The 22,501-nt window shown below is 37.3% G+C and overlaps 2 non-coding genes across 2 annotated transcripts; both read left to right on the top strand.

Moving 5' to 3' along the window:
• Positions 1–343: 343 nt before the first annotated feature.
• Positions 344–449, top strand: LOC128282799 (small nucleolar RNA R71). Its single transcript, XR_008273152.1, has one exon. It is a non-coding gene; the product is annotated as a small nucleolar RNA R71 (small nucleolar RNA).
• Positions 450–13,487: 13,038 nt separating this feature from the next.
• Positions 13,488–13,593, top strand: LOC128283289 (small nucleolar RNA R71). The gene has a single exon (XR_008273631.1). It is a non-coding gene; the product is annotated as a small nucleolar RNA R71 (small nucleolar RNA).
• Positions 13,594–22,501: the final 8,908 nt, after the last annotated feature.

The following is a 22,501-nucleotide window of genomic DNA, read 5'->3' as shown; positions in this document are numbered from 1 at the left end:
GATTAAAGGATTGATATTCTGTATGCACACCTCCTCCACTTGAGTCACACCTCATTACTGGATGTACCTGCGTAGAACCAAGTAAACCATCAATCTTTTTATTGAGAAGTTCTACCTGATTAGAGAGCATAGTGACCGAATCGACGTTATAAACGCTGATTGTTTTTGTTGGCTTTGTTCTCATGACTTGCCACTGATAGTTATTCAGTGACATCTCCTCTATAAATTCATAGGCATCTTCCGATGTTTTATTGTTGATGGTGCCACCAGCAGCTGCGTCAACCATTTTCCAAGTCGAAGGATTCAACCATTGTGGAATGTTTGTACTTGGAGCCAAAGCGGTAACCCATGGTGAGGGCACCTTCTCAGTAAGTCCTTGTATCTCTCCCATGTATCTAGAGTGTTTCTAAATCCATCTGCACCAAAGAAGAGATATCATTACGTAACTTAGCCATTTTAGCCGACGGAAAGTATTTTAGTAAAAAACTTTCGGGCATTTGTTCCCAAGTAGTAATTGACCCTCGTGGTAACGAGTTCAACCACTATTTAGCTTTGTTCCTCAATGAAAAAGGAAACAACCGAAGATGTATGGCATCATCAGAAATGCCATTGATTTTCATTGTATCGAAAAATTCCAGAAAGTTTGCTAAGTGAGCGTTGGGATCTTCATCCTGCAAACCATCAAACTGAATAAATTGCTGTATCATATGAATAGTGTTAGGTTTCAGTTCAAAAGTATTTGTAGCTACAGCAGGTCTAACTATGCTAGATTTGGTTCCAGTTAAAGAAGGTTTAGCATAATCATACATAGTACGTGGAGCAGGATTTTGATTAGCCACAATTGTAGGAGGTAGCTGATTGTCTTGGTTTTCAGCCATCTCTTCGATTGGGGGTTGAGTGTTGTCTTCTTGCTCGTTCTCTGTGTATCGTAAGCTTCACCTTATCTCTCTTTGATTTTTGTGAACTGTATGATCGATTTCTTCGTCAAAAAGTAATGGTCCTGACCGGTTTCTTCTAGCCATAAACTATAAAAACCTGCCAAGAGAAAGAAAAAGTAAATTAGTAAATAATAATAATAAACTAAAATTAAATTGCAAGAAAAATAAATGGCTAAAGTAATAAAAATTGGGCATTCCTAATATTTCAGTTCCCCAACAACGGCGCCAAAAACTTGATCGTGAGGTTTCGTGATAGGTTTTAAATATTTATAATTACTCGTTCTTGAACTAACTATTATCGCGATGTAGGAAAGTGTACCTATCGAACAGTAGTATAGTTTTAGCAAGACTGGATTGTCAAACCCAAAGGAACTAAAAGTACTAGTAATGACTATCTTTTTATTATCTAGCCTAAGAATAAAGGGGTTTTTAATTAATTAATTATCTAAACTAAGAACGCACTAAGAAAAGAATTGGGGAATTGCTTTTTGGGAAAATCGATTGACCTAAGACAATACCTAAGGAAAAATCCACCTAGACTTTACTTGTTATTCTGGTTTCAAATCGGACGATTTATTCATTCAACTTATTCCGTAGAGATCCCTAAGTTATGTTATTATCCCTATTCAAGACTAATAATGTCTAATCCCTAGATTGAATAACCAAGACTTTTCTCTAATTAACATTCTAGGGTTGCATTAACTCGATCTATGGATCCCCTTATTAGGTTTCACCCTAATCCGGCAAAATCATGTCACCCTATTTCTAGGTGCGCAATCAACTCCGCTTAATTATGACGAAAGTACTCTTAGACAAGGTCTATTCCTCCTCTGAATAAGAGCTTATCTTGAATCAGTATCCTGGGATATCAAAACAGAATTAAGAACACATAATTAAGAACAAGTTAAATATTTATCATACGATTTAGAAAATAATAACAAGATTCGTCTTAGGTTTCATTACCCTTAGGTATTCAGGGGATTTAGTTTTTAACTAAATAAGAAAACATCTCAGAAGAATAAAGAATACAGAACATAAAGAAAACCCAAAACTTCTGAAGGGGAATTGAGGAGAGATCTTCAGTCTTGATGATGAATCGGCTTCTGAGATGGATCAATTGGCTTCCTTGGAGTAGTTCCTTACTCCTTATTCTCTGTCTCCTCTTTCTTTCTCCTTTAGGGTGTATATATAGGCTTTGGAATGCCTAACAGCCCTCAAAATTAGCCTTTTTCGAATTGGACTCAACTTGGGCTGGGCAGGGACACACCCGTGTTTGATTACTTTAGGCCGTGTTCGAGCATGCCAAATTGACACGGCCGTGTGGTCTGCCCGTGTGAGGAGGTCCAAGCTATGTTGATTTCATACTTTGGCCTATTTTCTCCATTTTTGGCCCGTTTCTCGTCCCTTTCGCTTTCCTATGCTCTCCTAAGTATAAAACTTGAAATTAAAGCATTAGGAGTATCGAATTCACCAATTCTAATGGGAAATCACCCATTAAATGCATTAAACATGGGGTAAAAATATGTATAATTTACGGTTTATCACAGAGCTACGGTTTAGTCGGTTCTCAGACTAACGTAGCATGTGTGTGAGTCTAGCTATACACGCTATAAATAAATTTTGATAGTCTGACGACTCTTGACCTTTTTAAATTGTGTTTTCATATAGTAATGGATCCTGATCGAACTATGGCGGACGACATAGAAAGTAATTCTTCTGAAGTTTGTAGTTTTCTAGGACTAGCTGGTTACTATAGACGGTTTGTAGAAGGCTTTTCTATGATAGCGACTCCGTTGACGAGATTGCTTCAGAAAGATGTAAAGTTTGAATGGTCTAAGAAATGTCAGAAAAGTTTTGATCAGCTGCAAATTCTTTTGACTGAAGCTCCAGTGTTAGTATAGCCAGAATCGAGTAAAGAATTTGTGATTTATTGTGATGCATCGTTGAATAGCTTGGGTTGCGTTTTAATGTAGGAAGGCAAAGTCATAGCTTATGCCTTGAGATAGTTACAGCTGCATGAAAAGAATTACCCGATGCACTATTTAGGGTTAGCAGCCATTGTGTTTGCATGAAGATTTGGCGCCATTATCTGTTCGGTGAGAAATGCCATGTTTATTTAGATCACAAGAGTTTAAAATATCTGATGACTCAGAAAGATTTGAAATTGCAACAGTGGAGATGGCTAGAATTGCTAAAAGATTATGAATTAGTGATTGATTATCATCTGAGAAAAGCAAATGTTGTTGCTGATGCTTTCAGCCGAAAATCTTTGTTTACTCTACATGCAATGAATACTCAATTAGCTCTATCTGATGACGGCTCAATTGTATCTGAGTTGAAAGTGAGATCGTTGTTTGTACTATAGATTTGTGAAGCTCAGAAAGTTGATAATGAAATGATAGCAAAACGAGCTCAATGTGATTTGAACCCTGATTCAAAATTTCAAATTGTTGTTGATAATTGTTTAAGATTCAAGGGTCGAATATGTGTTCCGAGAAATTCAGAGTTGATTTAGATGATTTTTTATGAAGCACATAGTAGTTGTTTATCTGTTCATCCGAGAAGCATGAAAATGTATAATGATTTGAAACAACTTTATTGGTGGCATGGTGTGAAGTGTGACATTTCAGAATTCATTTCTAAATGTTTAATTTGTCAGCAAGTTCAAGCTGAGCATCAAGTGTCGTCTGGTTTATTACATCCGATTATGATTCTCGAGTGGAAATGGGATAGAGTGACTATGGATTTTGTTTCAGGTTTGCCCCTATCTCCAGGTAAGAAATATGCAATCTAGGTTGTTGTCGATAGGTTGGTGAAATCATCTCATTTTATTCCGGTGCCTACAGATTATTCGCTTGACAAGCTTGCTAAGTTGTACATCTTCGAGGTTGTGAGATTACATAGAGTACCTATTTCTATTGTTTCGGATAGAGATCTGAGGTTTACATCGAGGTTTTGGAAGAAATTGCAATATGCACTGGGTACAAAGCTACATTTTAGAACCGCATTTCACCAGTAGACGGATGGTCAATCTGAGCGAGTTATTCAGATACTTGAGGATATGTTGAGATGTTGTATTCTTAAGTTTGAAGATACGTGGGAAAAATATCTGTCATTGATAGAATTTGCTTATAACTATAGTTTTCAATTGAGTATTAAAATGGCACCTTACGAAGCTTTATACGGTCGAAAGTGTCGAACACTATTGTACTGGACTGAACTTATCGAGAATAAGATTCACGGGGTTGATCTGGTTAGAGAAATAGAAGAAAATGTGAGTAATTCGTGATAGTTTGAAAGTAGCATCAGATCGACGGAAATCTTACGTAGACTTGAAACAGAAAGATATTGAATTTCAGATTAGGGATAAAGTGTTCTTGAAAGCATCTCTGTGAAAGAAAATACTTCAATTTGGTCGTAAAGGAAAGTTAAGTCCGAGATTCATCGGACTGTATGAGGTTATTGAGCGAGTTGGACCAGTGGCTTATCAGCTAGCATTGCCGTTTGAGTTAGAAAAGATTCATAATGTGTTTCATGTATCGATGCTTTGACAATATCGGTCCGATCCTTCACATGTTATTTCCCCAACAAAAGTTGAAATTCAACCAGATTTATCGTACAGTGAAGAATCGATCCGAGCTCTAGCTCGTGAGATCAAAGAGCTGAGAAATAAAAGAATAGTGTTAGTAAAGGTATTATGGCATCAACGCGGGGTTGAAGAAGCTATGTGGGAACCCGAAGATGCTATGAGAAAGCAATATTCAAACCTATTCACTGGTAAGATTTTCGGGGTCAAAAATCCCTAAAGAGGGAGATTTGTAACAGACCATTTTAGCCAAATCAGAATAGTGATTTCGAAACCACAATTCTGAGGTCGTAAAATTATTTCAATATTATTTTTGGTGTTTACAGGATGTTAATTTATATTTGTGAAAATTTCGTGAGCTAATTTTATCGTTTAATGGCTCAATTTAAGAAAAATGACTTAGTCGTAGAAAATGCAAAACTTGCATTCTATAAGTTAAAAGTGCTTAATTGCCATGGACTATTAAATGAGAGGTCCTTATGTTGTAATTAGACCATTGATAGTGGTGATGGACATAAATGGCCTTGAATTATGTGTTTTATAATGGTTTTAATTAAGGTTAAATTTGTAAAATGTTAAATAACGTAAGTTAAATAATAAAAAATAGAAAATAGTGTTCATATTTCTTTCCATAATTCGACACTTACAAACTTGATTAAGGTACGGTTTTAGCTCAGTTTTTGATGATTTTTATGTTTTTGTGATCGTTGCTTTGAGTACTAGCTAGCCCGTACCCTAATTTCTAAATTTGTTGAGGACTTTGTGAGTTTCCATTGATGAATGCTTGAGATTTTTAATGATTTTTGATGAATATTGAAAGCTTGACGATATATATTAATATTTTGTTAAGTGATTTTTGATAAGAATGCCTAAATAGGATTAATTTGTGAAAAGTGTAAATTGAGGGGTTAAAATGTGAAATAAATGAAAAATATCGATTTCTAAGGTTACTATGGTAATTCGGCCAAGCATGAGTTGAATTGAATTTTGTGAATTTCGTGTATTTATGAAATAGGGACTAAATTGAATAGATGTAAAGATTTAGGGGCTAAAGTACAAAAATGTCCAAATGTATATTTTTGGATGAAATTGAATGAATAGATGATTAAATGAGTTAATTTTGAATACATATATATCAAGAAAAGGGGAACTCGAACTTAGATCGAGGCAAGAGCAAAGTACTCGATTAATCGGCTAGTTTCGTTGTATCTACGACCGACGTAAGTTTGTAGGTGTTAATTTCATTATAAATGAATATTATATGCTTTGATATTGCATAAAATGTTTTTATGAGATTGCGTATAATGTTTGAATTGTGAATATGATCCATCTCCTTATCAATAATATCTCAAAATAATCCATAAGTATTCATACATTGAAAATTCAACTAAAAGTAATCAGAGTTTCAAACATTCCAAGTTGAGCAATTTATCATGAAAACATATGTGTCTCCCCTTATCTAAGTGATTATCTTTGATCAAAATATCGCAGAGTTTAACATCCTCACTAAAGATTCACTCAAATCACTTAAGGTGTTTAAGAACATCAATAAAGGCACTCATTAGTCAATATGAAAAGTTATTACCATAGGCTTGCTTGAAAATCAAATCTCCACTACTATAAATTGAGCTGATACATCAATCAAAAAAGCTCTTTTTAGAGGGTTGTAACGTGGCTTTGGTTAGGGGGTGTGGTCACAAGCTGAAAGAAAAAATTAGAATCGAGATTGAATTGAAAAATTACCTAGCAAGAAAAATGACTAGTCATCAGTTGAATACAAGTGAGCTTCTTCTCAGAATATGGAATTGACACTTAAGCTCAAAAACGACGAATTACAACTAATATGTGTTGAAGTACATATTTTTTTTAAGAACAAATAAAAAACATAGAACAGCAAAACTGTAACACCCTAAACCCGGCCTGGATGTTATGACCGGATCTAATGCGCCACATTGGTGCGTTCAAAACACTTAGTTTGGAAAAGCTGAGTTGGTGTTGTAAAAGATACTTTTAAAAGAAGGTTAAAGTGAATGGAAGTCAGCACCGGTAGGAAACCGGGAAAAGAGGAGGTGAGTCCGTCGACCGCTAAGTACCAAGCTCTCTTGGATCCAATCCTAGACATGCACACCGCCATTGCCACACTCTAACATCTCGTATAATTTTGAGAAAAACCGTTTGATTATGACCATCTTAAGAAAATGATTAAGGTTGCAAAATGTTTGCTTAAAGATATTTATTTTTCTTGGGAAAACATTTATTTTATGAAACTTTATGCGTCATCGTGATCTTTTAAAACAAGTAGTTTTTATAAAATGAACCCTAGTGCTAGCCGTTTAGTAATCCCCAAAATAAAAGTAATTAAAAGAGCACCTTATTACAACCTTAAGCATAATAAAAATAAAATAATCCAAATTGAAGGCTAAACTTATTTAAAATCGTCAATCAATCTTCATGGCCACTCTGAATCCCGCCCACTCCAAGTCCACCAATTCTAGGGCTCACTGCAAGGATGGAAGAGGAAGGGGTGAGTTTGGGAAAACTCGGTGTATCTGAAACCCATCCAAAGCCCAATTCATTTCGAGCCCATTGGGCCTAAGCCCTATTCAGATAACGATTACACAGAGGTCAAGCCCTTTTCGAATATAGTAGCAAGGCCTTAGCCCTTTTACATAACAAGATGGCCCATAGGCCCGATTCGATGCATGAGTAACAACAAGAATAATGAATGCAAGCCCATCCGGGAGACTACTCAACCCACCAACCGCTACACCGCCTGCACCAACCCTACACACCATGTGGGAATATCTCAACCCACCCACCACACACCACAGCTTGCAAAGAACGCACTCAAATTCGATCGATTGAGGCAAAGCCTCCAATCGTGGATAAACCACTTTCAAGATTTCCTCCATTAATACCCCAATCCCATGCAAGATATTAATAAATGCATATCATGCAAAATACATAGTAATCAATCAAGCGATTCACCAATTTAAAACCCTAGGGGTATATCGGTAATTTTGCTCTTTAGGGGTAATTACGTGATCTATGCTACTACACAAGCTAATTCAGTAATTTTTATTGGTTTTATGCAATTTGACTCCACCATCTACCTGACAGGCTAATTTGCCCATCTCTTACCCATGTTGGTCCGTAAGCCCATTGGGCCCAATTTTGGCCCATCGAGCCCTTTTTCCAAATATGCTAAAACGTCACACGAACTTGCTTACCACCTTGCGGTGCGGATCTAACAATTACTCTATGCCTTGAGAGCATTCGCATACTCACATGACCATGAAATGCCGAATTTGGCATTTTGACTTTCTTAATTGAACTAAGAAAGGGTGTTCTTACACACTGCTTTTGCGACGATCGCTACTAAGATCCCTTACGATGTCCTACAATTATTCATCACCATTTTAGCATACAAGTTATGCTTAACAAACTCAAAATCCACCCTACCTTATTCTACCAAAGAACCCTTATTGACCATAAGTTGCTTACCTTCACAGGTCCAATAATACGATTCAAGCTTATCCAAGTCGATACTCCAAGCCTCATTGCTCCTCCAAAGTTGTCTATATCACACGGTCCAAGTCAACACTTGCCCACAAGGGCAAAATAGTCATTAACACCCTAGGGGCAAAATGGTAATTTTACCCCACAAGGGTATTTCAATAATTTTACCCTACTGAGGTATTTTAGTAATTTTTCAAACCATGGGTATTTTGGTAATTTTACAAACTAGGGGTATTTTGGTAATTTTACAAATTGAGGTATTTACGTAATTTTGTAAATCGAGGGTAAAACAAGAATTTATAAATCAAGGGTAAAACGGTAATTTTATAAATCGAGGTAAAACAAGAATTACAGTAAATCGAGGTAAAACGGTAATTTTATAAATCGAGGGTAAAACAGAATTACAGAAATCGAGGTAAAACAGTAATTTTGTAAATCGAGGTAAAAGCGGTAATTATGTAAATCGGGGTAAAACGATAATTACGTAAATCGGGGTACTTTGGTAATTTTACAAGTCGAAGGTATTTCATAATTTTACAAATCGAGGGTATTTCAAATTTTTACAAACTAAGGGTATTTCGGTAATTTTAGTAAACTAAAGTATTCTAAACATGGATAACAATACTAATGGCTCTAAAGCCCATTCTCTACCCAAATGGGCCCACACGCTCGTGTGGCCCTTTTAGCCCAAACTTAGCCACGATATGCGATTCACCTAGCCTAATCCAATATTTACTACACAATCAAACAACTTATCCAATTGGGCCGTGGGCCCATTGGGCCCACATGGCCCCTTTCGGCCCATCGCAGCCCGAAGTAGCAATCCAACAACAAGAGTAGTGATAAATACACACCTGATAGGAGACTGGAGTTAATCCGCGCTCCAAGCACTTCTAGCCGATGCCCAACCCAAACGAGCTCGCCATAACGCGAAAGGGATCAGCCAAGAAAGGTACCTTTGCTCTCCTCATAGTTCTCTCTATTTAAAGCCAGCTTTGCATCCACTCCTATGTTAGCTTACCGATGTGGGATCCTCCATTATCGAGTTTAAATTCAACACCGACTCTTGCCACCCCTTGTTAGCAAAATAAATGCTCTTCGCTTGCCATGAGTTTGAACCTGGACCTCCTTGTCACCTCTATAACGCAACCTTCCTCCCTCTTATGTGGCGCTACTTTGCCACTAGACCACAAGGCTTTTGTGTCACAATATCTCCAACAATATTCTTAAGGCCTACCTACTACACCTGTGGTTTGATTCACCTTAAACCAAAAATTTTTTTTGCTAGAGTCCAGGTTTAAACCCAGGACTTCTCCAACACTTCTCAACATATTTAACCACTAAAACAAGCCTTCATTAGCGAAATTTACATACACAACAAAATATTATAAGCTGCCTTCAACCACTCCAAAGCTCAAGGCCCAAAACTTCTAGGCCCAAATTCAGGGTGTTACAAAAACATAGCTAAGCAATTAGTTTAAATCAAATCTCGACAAAAATAGGGATCAAATTAGGGATTTCAACAATAATGGGTTATGGGTTAATATTGAGGGTAAATCAATGAATGGCTTGTCAGGCTCAAATGGGTTCACTAAGGGTTAATTATGAAGGTAGGCTTTTGTGGAGTGAGTGGGTTAAACCTAAGTGCCTTTATCATCTTGACATATCAAATCAAATGGTGTGGTCTTGACATGCATAATCAAGCAAGTTCTAGAATAACAAATCAATACTGACGCACTCATAATAAAAGTGAGCATGAAAGGAGTAAAATATGCTCTAAAGGCTCAAGATCTCACAAAAATTATGGCTTTTTGATGTTCAATCTTGTGAATTTTAACTCAAGATAATACTTAAACTGAGGGAAACATCCTAAAAGTTTTTAATTCTTCAAAAATTAACTTATCATGCTTGATTCCCTAATGTCTTAAAGTTTAAATAATCAATGCATAAATGCCTATGTTTTAATTCAAGACATATCAATAAAAATCATAAATTAATTAACATTCATTCTAATAGTGATATGAGTGATTCACGTAAGAATAAGACACAATTCAGTGATTTCTAGTGATGATATAAAAGACCCCCCCACACTTAAGATATACATTGCCCTCAATGTACAAAGATAGATATACTGATAAAAATAATCATATGATAGGGAGAGAAGTAAAACTTCCTGAATGATGAATGAACTCCTTGAATTGGAGTGATGGAGAGTAATCGGCCAAAGCAATGATGAGAGTGGAGGAGGATACTCTAGTGGCGGTAGATGTTCATTAATCCATAAATCATGCGCCAAAAGAATATTATATCTGGTGGTAGCTATGGTCATGGTCGAGCAGGACATGGTAGTCGTGGAGAACCTTTCCCGGTGGAGTTTTTAGTTCCTATGCGATGATGAGCTTTGGAGCTCTTTATAGCTGTGATCGAATCAGGAATTTTTTAGGGAATATAAAAAAGCATAATTACTCATAATGAAATAGCCAAAATTAAAAATTGTAAAATAATAATTATAAAACCTAATAAAAATAAGCTTAAATAAAAATAAAAGTAGTCTTAAAAGCAGAATAAAAGTAAAAACATAAAATAATAAATAAAAGTTTTTAAACATCTTCATCGCTAGATGGCTCGCGAGGTGGGGTTGGCGATGAGATGTGAAGGTGCTAACAAATCTGGTGAAGTGTAGCATCAATGTGATCAAAATGCTGAAAACAGTGCTGCTCAAATCGTGTAAGGCGTTCAGAGATGTCAAAATATGAAGCCGCCGTATGAATTGGACGATGAGGAGGTCGGGGGTAGGGCATGTGGGGTTGCAGCGGCTAGGGTTAGGGATTTTTAGGGAGGGAGATGATGAATAGTGAGGGGTTATATAGATTTTGGGGCACATGGCCGTGGGACATGCCCGTGTGCCCTAATTTTTGCCCATGTGTTTCGCGGTTTTTAATTTCGGGCGCATCTTACATTCGACCCACACCCGTGTTGCTTGGGCTTGTGGGTGCACACGGTCGTGTCACATGGCCGTGTCTTGCTTCGTTCACTTCTCCCATGCTCGTGTACATAGGTCTACGCCCGTGTTCGTTTTGACAATGTCTACCACGGGTGGATGGCACGGGCATGTCGTACGCCCGTGTTACATTCTCAGTTTTAACCACAGTTTCAAGGCATGGGCGTGTCTCACGCCCGTGTTGTTTTGGCAGTTTCGCCCATGGCCATGTCGCATGGCCGTGGCAACTTATCGCATTCCATGTCGGGTAAAAAATCTTGCCCTATTTTCACACGGCCTAATGCACGCCCGTGTGCCTGGCCGTGTGGTCTTTAGAAAGCCTGCATTCCATGATTCAGTTAGTATGTTAGATGTCAAAAACTAAAATTTAAATAAATTAACACTATTAGTGCTCGGGTTGCCTCCCAAGCAGCGCTTATTTGTAGTCTAAGCTCGACTTACCTCTCTTCTGCATGGTCAAGGCGGTGAGAGGAGTTTACACTCCTCATCCATGTTATCAACTTTATCAACATAAGGTTTAAGACGAGTATTGTTTACCTTAAATGTGCCAAATTTGGGATGAATTGCGTCAATTGTACCATATGGGAAAATACTGAGTATCGTAAGGGGAAGTTCTTAATTAGATTCAGAAGTGGCAATGTGAGGATCTGCTGCATCTAGTAGTACTTTGTCTCCAACTTTAAGTTGATTTGGTGAGGTATTGAGCTCGTCCTAGCTCGATTTCAATTTATCGGGTATTCTCAGTTTCTGTGTCTGCCATTCATCTAGCTCTTCGATTTGTAGCCTTCGTTCTTCATAGATAGGTCTTTTGTTGTTGTCTGAACACGACTCATATGCATTCTTCATAACTGTTTCCTGCATAGAGGGTTTCACCACATGATTTGTACTAGTAGAATGATTTATACAACCACCTTCAATTTTCGATGTGTTACTAGAATTACGTGCTTGAAGGGTGATTGTTTCGTCTCCCACACAAAGTGTGAATTCACCTATACCAACATCAATAATGGTTCTAGCAGTCTCTAAAAAGGGTTGTCCTAAAATTAAAGGTGTGTTACTATCCTCTTCCATGTCTAGAACAACAAAGTCTACTGGGTATATAAATTTATCGATCATAACAAGAACATCTTCATTGATACCCCTAGGAAATCTAATGGATTTATCAGCCGATTGAATGCTCATCCTAGTTTGTTTGGGTTTCCCAAGACCTAGCTGTTTAAACATTTTATAAGGCATAACATTAATGCTTGCCCCTAAGTCAGCCAATGCATTATAAACATCTAAACTACCGATTAAACAAGGAATCATAAAACTCCCTGGATCTTTCAATTTGTTGGGTACCTTATTCTGTAGAATGGCTGAGCAAACTGAATTCAACTCCACATGCGACGCCTCATCCAACTTTCGTTTATTTTTTAAAAGCTCTTTTAAGAATTTGACTGCGTTTGGCATCTGCAAAAGAGCTTCAATAAACGGTAAGTTAATATGTAACTTTTTTAAAAATTTAAGGAATTTACCAAATTTTACCAAATTGTTCTTCTGTGCAGTCTTTCCTTGTCGCGTTTGGGTATGGCACACGAGGTTTGTATTCTTTACTTACAGGTTTCTGGTCATTGTGGTCCACCTCACCCTTACCTTTACTTACCACAGTTTCTTGTGTCAGTTCTGGTTCAGGCGCAACTAACCCTTCTGCATCTTGAATGGTAATTGCATTGATTTGCTCACTTGGGTTAGATTCAGTGTTACTTGGCAAACCACCTTGTGGTCGTTCAGAAATCAGTTTGGCGAGTTGGCCTATCTGAGTTTTGAGCCCTTGGATTAATGCTTGTTGATTCTTAAGGGCTATCTCGGTATTCTAGAAACGAGTTTCTGACACCAAGATGAATTTTGTTAACATCTCCTCAAGGTTCGGCTTCTTTCTTTGCTGGTAAGGTGGTTGTTGTAAACCCGGAGGATGTTGTGGCCTTTGATTTCCTTGATCGCCCCATGAGAAATTAGGATGGTTCCTCCAACCTACATTATAAGTGTTACTATACGAGTTATTTTGGGGTCTAGAGTTATTGTTACCCATATATTGGACTTGTTCCTCCTCGATGCTAGGGTCAAAGGGTTGATATTATGTGCATGCTCCTCCTCCATCGAATCGCTCCTCATCACTGGATGTACCTGAGTAGAACCACACAAACCGACAATTTTTTTATTTAAGAGTTCTACTTGGTTAGATAGAATAGTAACCGCGTCGAGTTTGAAAATATCGGCTGCTTTCATCAGCTTTGTCCTTATAACTTGCCACTGATAGTTATTCAGTGACATCTCCTCAATAAATTCGTAACCCGCCTCAGGTGTCTTATTATTGATAGTTCCACCAGCGGCTGCGTCAATCATCTGCTGAGTCGAAGGGTTCAGGTCATTGTGAAACGTTTGGACCTGTAGCTAGAGTGGTAATCCATGGTGAGGGCATATTCGTAAAAGGTCCTTGTATCTCTCCCACGCATCGTAGAGTGTTTCTAAATCCATCTGAACAAAAGAGGAGATATCATTACGTAATTTAGCCATTTTAGCTAGTGGAAATATTTTAATAAAAACTTTTCAGTCATTTGTTCCCAAGTAGTGATTGACCCCGTGGTAACGAATTCAACCACTGTTTAGCTTTGTTTCTCAATGAAAAAGGGAATTCAACCATTAATTTTAAATGTATCACATAGTTCGAAAAAGTTTGCCAAGTGAGCATTGGGATCTTTGTCCTGCAAACCATCAAACTGAAAAAATTGCTGTATTATTTGAATTGTGTTAGGTTTCAGTTCAAAAATATTTGCAGCTATAGCTGGTCTAACTATGCTCGATTCAGTTCCTGTTAAAGAAGGTTTAGCATAATCAACATAGTGCGTGGAGCAGGATTCTGATTAATAGCAATCGCAGGAGGTAGTGGATTTTCTTGGTTTTCAGCCATCTCCTCGGTTGTGGTTGAAGTATCGTCCTCTTGCTCTTCCTCTATGTATCGTAAGCTTCGCCTTATTTCTCTTCAATTTCTGCGAACTGTGTGATTGATCTCACTATCAAACAGTAATGGTCCTGACGGGTTTCTTCTGGTCATAAACTAGAAAAACCTGTCAGAAGAAAATAAATAAAGAATTAGAAAAGAAAATAAAAATTTTAAATTGCAATGAAAGTAAAATGGCTAAAGTAATAAAAATTGAGTGTTCCTTATATCCTAGTTCCCCGACAACGTCGCCAAAAACTTGATACGTGATATTCATGACAGGTTTTAAAGATTTATTAATGAATCGTTCTTGAGACTAACTTATTATCACAATTAAGTCAAGTGTACCTATCGAACAGTAGTATAGTTCAGTAAGACCGGATTGTCGAACCCAAAGGAACTATGAGTACTAGTATTTACTTCCTTTTTATTATCTAGCATAAAAATTAAGAGGTTTGGTTATCTAAACTAATTACTAAATTAAGAATGCACAGAAATAAAATTTGGGAAAATACTTTTGAGAAAATTCGATTGATTAAGACAATACTTAAGGAAAAATCCACCTAGACTTCACTAGTTATTTGACTCTGAATCAGGTTATTTATTCATTTGACTTGATCCGCAGAAATCCCTAAGTTATATTATTATCTCTCTTGAGAGTAATAACTTTTAACCCTAGGTTGAATAATTGAAATCTCTTTCTAATTAACACCCTAGAATTGCATTAACTTGATCTATGAATTCCTTTATTAGGTTTCACCCTAATCTGGTAAAATCTTATCACCCTATCTCTAGGCGTGCAATAAACTTCACTTAAGTATGACAAATTTACTCTTAGACAGGGTCTATTCCTCCTCTGAATAAGAGCTTAACTTGAATCAATATCCCGAAATATCAAAACAAGAATTAAGAACACATAATTAAGAACCAGTCAAATATTTATCATATAATTCAGATAATAATAATAAGATCCGTCTTAGGTTTCATTCCCTTTAGGTATTTGGGGGGTTTAGTTCATACTTATGAAAGAAAACATCTCAAAAGCATAAAGATAACAAAACATAAGAAAACCCAAAAAACTCCTAAAGGAACTTGAAGGGAGATCTTCAGTCTTGATGATGAATCCGGCTTTTGAGATGGATCAATCGGCTTTCTTTGAGTAATTCCTTGCTTCCTACTCTCCGTTCTCATCTTAAGTGCCTCCTCAGGTATTTAAATAGGCTTTTGAATGCCTAAGAGCCCTAAAAATTGGCCTTTTCCGAATAGGACTATACTTGGGCTCTGTAGGGACACGCCCGTGTGACTCGCCCGTGTCCGATTACTCTAGCCCGTGGTCAAGGCTGTTGAATAGGCATGGGCATGTAGTCTACCCATGTAAGTCGTGCTTCGATCCTACCAGAAGGACACGACCGTGTGACATGCCCATGTGAAAAAGTCCAAGCCGTGTTGATTTCCCACGTGGGTCCATTTTCTCTGTTTTCATCCCGTTTCTCGCTCTTTTTACTCTCCTATGCTCACCTAAGTATAAAACATGAAATTAAAGGATTAAGAGCATAGAATTCACCAAATCTAAGGAGAAATCATCCATAAATGTACCAAGCATGGGACAAAAATATGTGTAATTTATGGTTTATTAGAATACGACTATACGAAAGTGTTCGACGATGAAGTCAACAAGCGAAACTTCCCGGTTAAACCTTAAGTAAAGTTATGATGATATTGTAATGTCATTAAGTTAATACATTGGCTTCAGGCCATGATATCGACACTTCGGGTATGAATAATACCTTGATTTAGCTACGGGCCATGATATAGGTATTTTGAGAGGAGTTACCTTGATTTGGATATGGGCCATGGTATAGGTCCTTCGGGATAAGTTACATTGATTTGGTTACGAGCCATGATATATATACTTATTGATTGTGATTCTTGAGTATCCAACTTCTATCCGTAATGGTTCAATGGATAAATGAATGCCGTGGTTGAGAAAGAGGTTACTACGAGGTGATACGAGTATGTACGGAACCTATTCAAGTACTATATTGAGAAAGTTTAATGAAATGGTATTTAATCATGTTCGAGACATGAATAAGGTTTGTGTTAATGTAATGTTGATTTGGTAATGTGCAAATGGTTGAACTATATTATTTGATAAATTGAGTTTTTTACTTACGAACTTACTAAGCTATGAAGCTTACTATGTGTTATTTGTCTATGTTTTATAGATAGTCAAAGCTAGCTTGGACTCGAGGATCGTCAAGAGCATCACCACACTATCGATCAATTTGTTGGTACTTTTAAAGCTTGTATGTATATGGTATATGGCATGTATAGGCTAGTGTATTTGTGATATGTTTTTGGAGATTTGATTTTAGCCATGTGATTTGGTTTGTAAATTTTGGTATATATTTGGTCATTTAAGTTGGCCTAAATGTTGTGTTTGATAAGTAAGTTATGTGATGTAAATAATACTTTTGTGATAGCCTGATTAAGGGATGTTGAAAGGGTAAGTTTTATGGCATGAAATTGGTGTTAAGATGATGATTAAATGCATTTAGAAGTTATGCAAATTTGATGATTTTAGCATATTGAAATGGCATGTTTTGGTTATGGAGCATATTGAAATTGCATGTTTTGGTTATGGAATTGAGTAGCGAAAATAGTTGTGTATAGATGCCATGTTATGTTTACAAATTGGCTGGTTTTTGGTTGCTTATATAGGAGTTGAATGGTACCATTTAGGTTGATTTGTGAGCATGAGAAAGGATGGCAAATTGGCTTTGAAAATGACCTATTTTTGTTCACACGACTAGAGACACGGGGGTGTGTCTCAGCCGAGTGCGACACACGATCATGTTACATGGCCGTGTGTCCCCTAGGGTACACTCCGAATTAAAGTCAGTATGCCCTATAGTTTTGACACGGCATATACACACAGGGGTGTCAATTGGCCGTGTGTAGCACACGAGCTGGCACATGGGCGTATGGTCGGCAGAGTGACCCAAGTTAGTAATCTCCCTAATTTTTCCTACGGTCGTGGCACACGGATGTGTCTCCGGCCGTGTGGTACAAGTCAGTATGTATGCCCTATTTTCACACGGTATATGACATAGGCGTGTCTAATAGCCGTGTGAGGCACACAGCCTGTTCATACGGGCATGTGATTTTGAAATGTTGGAAAATTTTCTATGTTTCTCAAGGTTTACGAATGTTATTAGTTTAGTCTTGAGCCACTTTTAAGTATGTTCTAGGGTCTCGTAGAGCCTTATAAGGGACAATGTGAATGTTTGAGGATGGTTTATGTTAATGAATTCATAAATGTATGTTAATGTGGTGTATTATCAGGTAATATCTCGTAACCCTATTCTAGCAACGGATACAGGTTAGGGGTGTTACACTTTATGTATGTGAAAGAATGATATGCAATAATGAATGTTTGATAAATGTTGTGTTTGATCAGTAATACGTTTTAACCCTAATCCAGCAACAAACACAGGTTAGGGGTGTTACATTTATTGGTATCAGAGCTACGGTTTAGCCGATTCTAGGACTAATGTAGCGAGTGAGAGTCTAGCTATACATCCCATATATTTAAACTGCAATAGTATGATAATTCATGACAGTTAAAATTTGTTTTTCATTTAGTAAATGGATTCCGATCGAGCCATAGCTGATGTAACACCCCAAACCTGGCCCAGACGTTATGGCCGAATCCGACATGCAACATTGAAGTTAAAAACCCACGTTTCGCTTTAGCGTTTTAAAATAACCATCTTAAGTTAACAAAGTGAATGGAAGCTGTGTACCAGGTAGGTATCCGAAACAGAGGAGATGAGCCGTGAAGGCTGTTTAAGTACCAAGCTCTTCGATTGGATCCAATCCTAGACATGCCCACAACCATTGCCACACTTTGATAACCGAGTTGAAAATTCATTTGGGTAGATATCTTTGTTAAACTGATTAATCGTGTTGTTACGTTATTTTGAAAACGAGTATCATTTTGAAAACGTGCCCTAAGTCTAGCCCATTTTAATTATTATTAGCAAAAATTTAGAGTTATTGAAAATAAAATAATCCCAGAAAGAAAATAAAGTTAAAATGGCCTTATTACAACCGAGAAATAAATAGTAAATAAGATAAACTAAAGAAAACCAATCGCTTATTTCAAAAGCCCAAAAGCGATCACCGTGGCCACTTTAAATCCCCTCCGGCTCCAAGTCCCCCCATCAAGGCTCACCTGCAAGGTTAAGGAAGGGGTGAGTTTGGAAACTCAGCGTGCAACAAGCCCCTTTTAGAGCCCAAAACAATATTAGCCTGTTGGGCCTAAGCCCAAATTCAATCTCAACATATACTGGGCCGAAGCCTCTTCATAATTCACATTACTGGGCCGAAGCCTTTTATAATTCACAACTCATATCACTGGGCCGAAGCCTTTACTATAAACGGTATGGCCCATAGGCCCATTTCAATAATACATGCAACATTAATGAATATATGCAAGCCCATTTGGGGAGACTACTCAACCCACCAACCGCTACTCTCCACCGTACCAACCAAGCTCTCCATGTGGGGAAAAACTCAACCCACCCAACCAAACTCTCCACTAGCAGAATAGCTGATTTATCATATAACTGGAGGCCTAGCCTCTTTTAATAACTGGGGCAAAGCCCTTTTTTGTTAAACTGGGGCAAAGCCCTTTTCGGTAAACTGGGGCAAAGCCCTTTTGCACTTCCTCCATTCATATAAAACCTAACCCATGCATAAATGAATACATCATGTGCATATCATACATATCATGTGCATATCATATCAAATCATGTATATCAAAATCTCATGCATCAAACTCATAATTAAACCCTAGGGGTAAAATAGTCATTTTCATATTATAAGGGTAATTTCGTAATTTTACCAAAATATCAGGGTTCCCATGTTCATTAACAATTATCAATAACTCCAAGTGTTTAAACAATGATTTTAACACACTTTATCAAATTCGGGCCTTTTGGGCCCAAAACCCCTAATGGGCTCTATATAGCCGATTTAGTCATCTAGGCCCATTTGGCCTATATTTCATAGCGGTATTAACTGTCTTAACACGCAATTTAATAGGATTTCATTTTTTACAAACTTTACCCAAATAGGCCGGGAAGCCCATTAGGCCCCTCGATGCCCAACTTACCATCGTGCACCAAACCGTGCCCTTACCTGTTCCAACGATCCCAATCACCGAACTTAGCAAATCTAACTAACCTATGAGCGTTCGCATGCTCAAGAGTCCTCGAAATGCCTGAATTTCGGTATTTCAGCTTTTCAGCGAATATCGAGTTAAGCTACGAAAGAAGGTTCGTTACACACCTGATTTGCGATATTCCTTGACGAGATCTCCTACGCGATTTCTCCTATAATCAACCGCTTATAGATTAGATCATGATAACATTTAAACCAAATCGAAAACTATCTATTATCATCTCTTACATATTCGGCCACCATCCACAATGGCCCAAGGGTTTATACCTTTGCCAAAATTGATGACTAGATCTAGATTTAGTCACTCTGATGATCCAAGCTTATCCAAATCGATACCCCACGCCTTGCTGCTCCTCCAACGTATCTACTCCACTATATAAACCATAAAAATCAATTGCAAAAACCCAATAAGGCCTACATCACAAATAGGCAACCACCCTCAACTATAAGGGTTTCGGCTTTTGTCAACAGTTACTACTGAATCGAATTAGAGTACGAACACTTACCACAGTCTCCCTCCTCGAACCATTTAACGCCTAGAAGATAAAGGGATTGGCCACCAAAACGTGAAGGGAAAAAGAAGGTTGCTAATCAATAAAGAATCGGCACCACCAAGCTTCACAGGTTTGGCTTTTGCAGCTTTTCGGTAGATGTGGAGGTAAGAAAAGAAGTAGTAGATGAACAGAAGGGAGTAGTGGGCTGGTTTTTGAAAAAGAAAAGAAAGGAAGGAATGATGAATGGAAGGGTGTAGGTTCGGCTAGAGAAGAAGAAAGAAAAAGAAAAGACTAATCCTAAAGAAGAAAAAGGCACATCCTAAGTGCCTAATGCCGAAAATACTAACCTAATACCCCTCTGCCGAAATCCCTTCTCTAATCGCCTCTATTCGGCTAACTCTAACTCCCTCTCAAATCCCTAAAATCTCTCCCCTTATCCCTCCTTAATCCATGCGTTTGACTGGTTCAAACTCTCTCCTACAGAGTTCCATTCGGCTACAACTCTTGCATGCTCAAAGCATAAAAATAACATCACTTTGGCCATCACAGGGGATCGAACCCAGGTTTCCCCCAACCACTTACACGCCACCTTTTTAGCACCCTAGTGGCGTCACTTAGCCACTCTACCAAAGGCTCTTTTGTGATACATTTTACCCACAATTTTTAATAAAGCCACCTATCCAAAGCCCCTAACTGCTTAGGTCCAAAATTCAAAAATTCTACCAGGTTTTGGCCATCGCATGGGCCTTCCATAAGCCTATTTACACACTCCAATTATGAAATTCACAACCAAATACCTAATCTTAAAAACTTTACCAAAAACTCGAGAATCACGAAAAAACCCGAAAATCAGGATATTACAGCTGACGATGTTGAAAGTAATGCACCCGCTCCCGCTCAAGGGGTAGTGCAATCTAATTCTAGAGTTGTATCTAGTAGCCAAAGGGGGAAGGCTAAGCAAACCTTCTTCCAAATGATGAGTGACTGGTACACGGAGTTTGTTCGAATGAATCCGGCTGCTCAACAAGCTTCACCCCCACCTATTCTTCCACAAGTCCCAGTTGTGCAACAAGTTTTAGATCCAATGCAATTGAGTAAGCCATCTGTAGATAAGATTCGTAAACACGGGGTTGAGGAATTCTGGGCTACAGTTGATGATGATGCTGAGAGAGCTAAGTTCTGGCTCGAGAACACTACCAGGGTATTTGATAAATTGTCCTATACTCTAGATGAATGTATCAAATGCGTAATATCCTTGCTTAGAGATAATGCATATCACTGGTGGAAAACGTTGACATCGCTGGTTCCTAGAGAATGGGTTACTTGGGAATTCTTTCAGACTAAGTTCTAAAAAAAGTACATAAGCCAGAGATTTCTTGATTAGAAACATAAAGTGTAACACCCTTAACCCGTTTCCGTCACCAGAATAGGGTTACGAGGCATTACCGAAAAAGATATAACTTTCATACATTCACACGTTATACATTTGTAACTTCAGTTTAACAATACACAAAAGCATAAAACAATTTTATTAAATTCGTATATAACCGTTTTATTATCGTATAGCATGAATTACTATTCATATGGTCAATTTCCAATGCAATAACCGAATATTAAAAGATGCTAAATGCATATGCTTTATTCAATGTCTATTTTCATTTTACTCTATTACTTTAAACACATGTAACATTTCATATAAACAAACCAATATGTCAATCATAACTTGCATTTCACATCAAACACATCACAAATATGTATTTTTACATATAACATAACAAACACTTGTCTAATGCTATAAAATATCAAAGCCGAATTTAAACATGATAATATCACCTAATTTGCAAGCTATATAACATGTTTAACCATCATATATTCAAACAATCTATGAACCATTTCTAAGTGTAACCACCAAATCAAAACATACCAAAATTTATATGCTAGCATCATGAAAAAATTACAAATACATGTTGGTCATAAAACTAACTAAAAATTTGACTAAGGCAAGTGCACCTATCGAACAATAGTATAATTGAGGTGAGACCAGAAATATCGTATCCACGAGGACTAAAAGTACTAGTAATTACTATCTTTATATTATCTAGCCTGAGAATCGAAGGGATGTTTTAAAAACTAAAATTAACTATCTAATTAACTAAGATTACGACAAAGATAAAAGTTGGAAAATACTTTAGGAAAACCGATGGAGAAGACGATACCTAAGGAAGAATCCACCTAGACTTCACTTATCACTTCTGAATTAGATGATTTATTCACTTGAATTAATCCTTAGAAATCCCTAATTTATGTTAATATCTCTCTCAAGACTAAAAACAACTGACTCTAGCTTGATTAATCAAAATCTCTTTCTAATTAAAACCCCTATCATCGCATTAACCCGATCTATGGATCCCTTTATTAGATTTGAGTCTAATCTGGTAGATTTATGTCATCCTATCTCAAGGATTGCATGCAACTCCGCTTAATTATGGGCGATCTACACTTAAACAGGAAATTTTCCTTCTCTGCATAAGCACATCAAAAACCTGAATTAATATCCTGGAATATTAAAGCAAGGGTTAAATTCACAATTAAGAATAAGAACAAGTATTTATCATATAATTCAAATAGTAATAAGATTCGTCTTAGGTTTTATCTCCCTTAGGTATTTAGGGAGTTTAGTTCATAACAATAGAGGGAAACATCTCAAAATTAGGAAAACAACAGAATATAAATAAA

This window comes from Gossypium arboreum, chromosome 10 (assembly GCF_025698485.1).
Source record: "Gossypium arboreum isolate Shixiya-1 chromosome 10, ASM2569848v2, whole genome shotgun sequence".
In the NCBI taxonomy this organism is placed as follows: Eukaryota; Viridiplantae; Streptophyta; class Magnoliopsida; order Malvales; family Malvaceae; genus Gossypium; species Gossypium arboreum.
Note: the sequence above shows the minus strand (reverse complement) of the source record. Positions and strands in the feature narration are given on the sequence as shown.